Source organism: Aplidium turbinatum, chromosome 6 (assembly GCF_918807975.1).
Source record: "Aplidium turbinatum chromosome 6, kaAplTurb1.1, whole genome shotgun sequence".
Classification (NCBI taxonomy): domain Eukaryota; kingdom Metazoa; phylum Chordata; class Ascidiacea; order Aplousobranchia; family Polyclinidae; genus Aplidium; species Aplidium turbinatum.
The window spans coordinates 25,009,672-25,017,137 of record NC_137477.1 but is presented as its reverse complement, the minus strand read 5'-3'; the positions used below and the strand labels follow the sequence as shown (position 1 = coordinate 25,017,137).

Below are 7,466 nucleotides of genomic sequence, written 5' to 3'. Positions count from 1 at the left end.
TTTTTAATTGCTGGCGATAAGCAAACACACAAGTTTGGCACCAACAAAGAAAAAAGATGACAAAATCAAAAGGTTTAAAATATGTATCGATAAAACAGTGTTTGAAAAATACTATCTTAAAAATGCAGTCACCAAACCTAGAAAAAAAAGAGAAAAACATAAAACTTTTATTTTATCAGTTGTAAAAATAGGCCTATATATAACAATTAACACTTGCTAGTATAACAAGGGCGGTTTAAATTATACAACACACAAAAGAAATTTAAATACGACACTGTTGGTCAACAAATGTTTTTCACTAATTTTTATTATAATCCAAATCTATTTAATAGCAACCTTAATTTGCTTGTCATCCTTGCACAAGAGTCATGCTAATATTCTCTGTGTATGTACTGTACTGCAGAAGCAGATACTTTTATTTGGTTTATCAATATTTAAATTGATGATAATCACAATCTAGGCTACTGCCCAAGGGTGCAACCTAATTCGTACCATGAACAATTCGTACCGTCAGTTCGTACCTTGAAAAGATTGAGAGAAAAAAATTAAAAAAGCCGGAGTCGCTGATTGCAGTTTCTGCAAACATTTTAAAAGGGTTAGGGTATCGGTTAGGTATCCGCAAACAAACAAACTGAAAAGATCGAGAGAAAAAATAGAACATCGCTGATTGCAGTTTCCGCTTTTCCGAAGTTTACACAAACATTTTAAAATTTCCGGTAATGATCCTAAGAGTTTGCCGAATTCGCTGATTGCAGTTTCCACAAACATTTTAAAAGGGTTAAAGTTGATCGGAGTTTCATTCAGCAAACATTTTAAAAGGGTTAAGGTTTAGGGTGTTTCCGCAAACAAACAAACTGAAAAGATTGAGAGAAAAAAAGAACAAAGCCGAAGTCGCTGATTGCAGTTTCCGTTTTCCGCAGTTTCCACAAACATTTTAAAATTTATGGTAATGATCCTAAAAGAGTTTGCCGAAATCGCTGATTGCAGTTTCCGCAAACATTTTAAAAGGGTTAGGGTCGATTTGAGTTTCCGCAAACATTTTAAAATTTCTGGTAATGATCCTAAGAGTTTTTGTTTGTTTGCGGAAAGTTTTAAAATGTTTGCGGAAACTGCGATCAGCGACTTCGGCTTTATATTTATTTTTTCTCTCGATCTTTTCAAGGTACAAACTGACGGTACAAATTGTTCATGGTACGAATTAGGTTGCATCCACTGCCCAAGACCTTGGCTGACTGTTTTATATTTGTGAATGAAATTTACCCTTATATATATAGAACTAGTCAAAATAAACATTTTGATCTACTTTTGCAATCTGTAATACCTATGTTTTAATGGAGGCAAACCATGGGATCAAATACCAAAAAAAAAACAGCTTCTTACAGTACTTTCAGATCATCGTCAAACTCTATTGTTGCTTCCCTATGAGATCGGACTGCTATCATAATAAAACTTTGTGTGCTGTTACATAGCCTTAATGTCTGTCATGACATTAAGACAGTGCTATTCAACCGGGTATACTGTATATCTAGGGTCTGCTACTATTCGGTGAGTCCGATTCGGTGAGTTCCTAACCTCTAACCCTAAAACGGCAATGATAATTAGGCTACGGTAGCCTACCCGATAATTAAAAAAAAAAAAAAATTGAAAAAATCCCCCGCTAAGGGATAGGACTCACCGAAACGGGCCATTCCGGTATATCTAAGTGTATACCAGATCAAAACTAGGTAGCCTACACCTGGAGAAGGGTAGGCTATACAGATTAGATCTGTGATAGTGGAAGTCACAACAGAGACAGGAATTGAAATATTTGTAAACTTTTACCGAACCTACTGGTGTGCGGTTATTACTTGCTAACTTGCTTTGTGCTTTTGAAACAGATACGCTCATTTTGGATGCGTGTGCCGTGTGGTTCGCATTTGAGGATGTTTCTACTGAAGATAACTTGTCTGCCCTTATTGTTGGTCTTGGTCACCTGAAATTACTTGCCGACAATTTGACTACTATATTCCTGAAGATAACGACAAATCTCTGGAAGCAAACTCGTGGATTATCCAACCATTTAATGAAGAACCAACTGAGGATGAGGAATTATTGGAACTACGGCTGATTTAAATCAAAAATACTCATTCCGAGAAGTAGATTACGCAGAATGTTGGGTTTCTCTTCTTGAATTTCCCAAATACAAAAATGTCGTGCAAAAAGCCATTGATGTCTTGGTGCAGATGCCCGGGGCAGATGCCTACCACTTATTTGTGTGAAGAAGGATATTCCAGTCTTGTTGAGATCAAGTCAAACAAACGAAACTCGATACTTGACATTGATTCTTTAATGCGGAGAGGAATAGAGAAAGAGCTAATACCACGTTATGTCCAACTTACCGAAACAATGCAACAACAAGCTAGCCACTAAATCAATTCAATTTTGACGTTTTTTGCACTTTTGCATGCATAGTTTTTTGTGCCCAGTTCAAGACTACTATATTCACTTTAACAAACAATTAATTAATTATTACTTTTTTTTACTTCCTGTGCACAATTAAACATTGCTATTTGCGAGGTAGGCTATAGCCTAGCCTACAAGGTGATTAAAAATTGAAAAAAGGTGTACAACAGACAAAAAGGTTGAAGAGCACTGCATTAAGATATCAACATTCATTGTTTGATTAAATCCAACTGGTTGGTTGTTTGAACAGACAAACTTTGTAATTTCATTTCAAATCTATGATTTCCATTTCCCATGTTTAATTTATAGCTTGCCAGATATTTCATCCCTCAGATTTTTCAGGCTCAGCTTTCCGCCCTCAGACCTGTCCGCCCCGATAGCTCAGTTGGTTAGCGAGTGACTTCTGGAACAAAGAGGCTTCAAGATCAAACGACGCTGGTTCGACTCTCGGGGTGTGCGCTTGACCAAAGCACTGCCCTCCATCAGGGCATCTAATGGATGGAATAACTCCCCAGCAAACAGACATCAACAATCGGAAACTTCATCTTCATCATATGCTACTTCTTCATCACAAACTTCATCATATGGAAACATTAACAATCGGAAACTTCACTCTGTCAATATCGGTGACAGGGCCTGCGTCAGTGATTCAATAAGGCTCTACAAGTATGCGAAACTTCCAGGATTAAGCTCTGCAAGAAGCTTCGCCAGTCCAAGAATAAAATTCAATCAGGGGCGGATCCAGGTATTAACGTTAGGGGGGGGGGAATGTCATTGATATTCAGGCAAGTGATCAGCCCGGCACAAACAACGACGGGGTCTCCCCTAAAAAATTTAGGTTGAATTTGATGAGTTCCGAGAGCATTTCGAACACAAATTATGAGAAATTGAAATTCTATAACTTAAAAAACCTTCAACAATGCTGTTGTTTAACAAAGGGAGGGATGAAGAGCTGATATGCCCTTGCCATGTCAAGTTGAAGCCTGAACAACTTAGCCGCATTTATAGTTGAGACTGAAGGTTTCACTCTTGATTGTTTCACGGCAATTTAAAAATTGATCTCGGAAAGATAATAACAGGTAGCCTAATTCTGTCTTCCCAATATTGATGCAAACATTGAGGTTATAGACTTATTATATAACTTCGAGGTTTTATTCCTCTGACAAGTTTTGAATTATTACAAAGAGCAATGAGGATAGGTTATGCATAGGCTAGGCTACATTCAACATATTCACACGCCACATTCAACATATAATGAGCAACAAAAGTGGGGGCCAGGTCAAAACACTGGGCTATGCTCCACCCCCCGCAGAATCGCCACTATAGGCTAGGTATCGATTGTAAATTTTTATTTTGGACCAGCGAAACACTACAATTTGTACAATAGAATGGCAGCTAAACATAATTTAATGACGACCAAAAGATATAGGCCTAGTCCTCCTTAAAACGTGTCATGCACGGTCGCTGCACCAGACAAAAAAAAGAGACTAACAATAACAGAAACAACTATTTCTGTAGACTTCACAAATACAATGAAAATAAAAGCTACTTTGCCGGTACGGGTAATAGCCTACTAACAGGTGTCGTACCTTTGACTACAACACAAGGTCAAGTTTGCGGTTTCTACTGTTGGCAAATCGATTTATCACGGAGTCTGTGTCAATTAAAATGTCCCGATGCTGGTATAGTAAGGCCAATCCATTCAGTCTTTCCTCGCCGATGTTGTTCCTCAGCCAGGTTTTCAACGACCGAAGAAATGAACAACTTCTTTTGGCTGATGCCACGCTGACTGGCAAGGTTAATAGTATTTTTAGAAGAGAGTGTACGATTGTGTACGCATTTTTATCACACGGTTGTAAAGCTTCTTCTGCAGTCATCGGTAAGACTGCAGCTGTGCAGCAGTCGCCAGAACAGTTTTATTTTCCCACTTCTCCTTCCATAGTTGGATCTCTGAACATAAAGCAGATTCCACCAAATGATTTTTGTCAATGCTATCGGGTCGGTACTTGAGCAATTTCGTGGTAGCAATGATGTTAGGTGTCAAGATGCTAAAGTCTCATTGAAAAAAAATTGAGCTTTGCTGTTTCTAGATGCAATTTCAAGGTAGAATTCCAGATAGGCTAGGTTGGTTGACGGAGCAGGTTTTTGCAACTTTGACGGTCAGACGTGGAACTAAAACCATTGGTCAGACATGGAACTAAAACCATTGGTTTTAGTTCCATGTCTGACCGTCAAAGTTGCAAAAATCTGCTCCGTCAACCAACTTATCTAGACTAAAGGATTTCTGGCTATGCTCTACAGTGCCGGCAAAAAGTTTAGTAACTTTTTAAATTTTAGTAATTTCGTTCGGTAATTAGACTCTGCGATGAAATAATAGCCTTATACGATGTTATTATTATAGCCTACCCTAATCTTTGAACATGGCGAAAGACTTATTCAGCATTGCTTTCGACATATTGTTTTTCAAATCGTATACATATAAATGAACAATAAAGCTACTTTCTTGGGTTTTAGTGGGGGCGATCGCCCCGCTCTGGATTCAATCAATCTACAAGACATCACTACTGGTACTGAGACATCACTACTAGTCTATTATTATTATACAAATTGTTACAATTACAGTAGGTTATCTTTCTCCTTAATTTGCTTTCAAATATTCTTTTAAAAACTATTTTCACTAAGTCTAACTTCTGTGAAATTATAAATGCATTTAAATCACCAAGTTTTTCATTTCGTTTTTAATTTTTATGAAACATTGATAACTTTTAACCTAAATGTATTAATCAAACCTTGTCTAAAAAAATAAATGGTGCGTATCGTCGTCGTCTGAGCTTCTGGGGCCGAGGGTCTATCCTTTTACCACCCCAGATTCACGATGTTCCCGGACTACACTGGAAGGCTGCTAGAGAGCAGCAACCAGTCTTTAGTTTCATCATCCATGACGCGCAGACCTTCCACTCCGTTAGGTGGCTTGAAGATGGTACAGTCATTGATGATGTGGTCTGCGGTCTGTTCCTCGGCACCACATTCACAGGAGGAGGAAGAAGCCATTCCCCATTGGTGCATGGTTGAGCGGAAAAGCCCGACGCCCGTACGGAGACGGTTGAAGCGCACCCATGCCTGTCTTTGTAGTGTCAGGCCGATGAGGCGTGTGTCGGCGTCGGGGGTGAATGAATGGAGTCTGGTGGTGCTTGACCTCCATTCAGAATGCCATTTATGGTCCGCCCAAGTAGCCGCAGAGATGTCTTGTTCGTCAGCTTCGTTGATCAGAAGCCGAGCGGCTGGCACGAATGGGTGTCTTGATTTCAGTCGGCGGGGGTGCCCGTTTGGGAAGGCAGAGATCTTGTGGTGGAGAAGATGATTAGGCTCCAGTGCCCGTCGACCGAGGGACAGAGTGGCTTCTTCGCGACGAAGCTCAGCAGGTTGGATGCCAGCGAGAATGTCCAATGGTGTGGGACGCAGGCATCCGGTCACTGTGCGCAGTTTATGGCAGTGTCGATGTTGTGGCAGTGAGCACTGCGGCACCAGACAGGTGCACAGTACTCTGCTGAAGAGTAGACAAGGGCTAAGGCTGCTATTCGCAAAGTGTCAGCCCTCGCCCCCCAGCTAGAGCCTGCCAGGCGCTTCAGTAATGCAGCGCAGGATGTCAGATGTCATGGTGCGTATGTAGTTGTGTCTCACGTTGGATTTAATTTTTTCCCCTGAATTCATTTGGTCACACTAGCCGGTTTCCTGAACTTTTAACTTTGCTGAGTCTTTATTTTGTGACATCATAATTTCGTTAAACTTTCTAGGTGAAAAGTTCAGGAAACTTGTGTGTAGTTCTGTAAAGTATAAATCGTCTACGGCACGAAAAACCACCTCTGCGTCTACAGAAGCATCAATTCAGCACTGCACAGCATTTTGCGGAAACTTCAAAGGCTGAAAGGAAGAAGAAATAACACAAAATCACATTTTTTCTACGTAGGGGGGCCCGGGGCACCTGCCCCCTCCCTAAATCCGGGCCTGGCTACAACAATGACATTTTGAATGAGTTGGATAATACAGTACTACGACAATGCGTCTTAGAGGCTCCGAACCACTGACGCTAACCCGGTCACCGAAATTGACAAAGTGAAGTTTGTGTTTGCTTTAAAGCGTAGTTGTCTGTGAACCATTCTATACAATAAATGCTGCTGAATGGAGAGGAGTCCTGAAATTGCGTTGCTCAATAAGCGCACACCCCGAGAGTGGAACTAGCGCCGTTTGATCTTGTAGATTCTGCTTTCTTGAAGCCAGGCGCTTATTAACCAACTGAACTGAACTATCGGGATGGATATCAAGACAACAAGTCGTCATTGTGTTAGGATTAGCGTTTTAGGCGGGTCAATATATGAAAAATATGGGGGCAACCCCAAAAAAATTTATACAAAAGGTTTTTTTGTTCCAAGTGTATGATTAGGTTGTACTGTACCCCAGAAAAAAAGTCTACAAAAATCCGACCCCGGGAAAGTAGTTAATTAACATTACGTCATTTACATCCCTTAGTTAACACGTAGTATTGCATCTTTGTATGACCTAGAATCCTTTTTTGAAACCTCGCTTTACTTTTTGTCTCCCACGCATTTGTTCAATTTAAGTACGCGCTGATTAATTATTACTTCACTTTCGTTGAAAGAAGCTACTTCTGTTAAACAACTGTCAGTTATACTTTGGTTGGGGGGTCAGCCAGTTTTTACATATGCAAGTAAACGAAAGGACAAAGTGAAAACTTTACGTGATTCATGTTGCATCAAAGTTTCCCAAGATAGATCTATCGATCCCGCCCTACTTTTTCAGAGACTTTTGGTCATATCGAATGCAGGTGACTTTTCTCTAGAGGCAGGGCCTATCAGAGGGGGGTACAAAGGGTACGGCGTACCCTTGAGGGTCCAAGCCTGTGATTGTTGGGGGGCCCGAAATTGTGATTTTTTTTAGTTTACGCGCAAAAATGTTTGGTTAAAACCATCCTAAACAACTGAATTCAAGCATAAAAGTTGTCATTC

The 7,466-nt window shown here is 40.2% G+C and overlaps 1 non-coding gene across 1 annotated transcript; it reads right to left on the bottom strand.

Moving 5' to 3' along the window:
- Positions 1-317: 317 nt before the first annotated feature.
- Positions 318-422, bottom strand: LOC145773097 (U6 spliceosomal RNA). The gene has a single exon (XR_014289503.1). It is a non-coding gene; the product is annotated as a U6 spliceosomal RNA (small nuclear RNA).
- Positions 423-7,466: the final 7,044 nt, after the last annotated feature.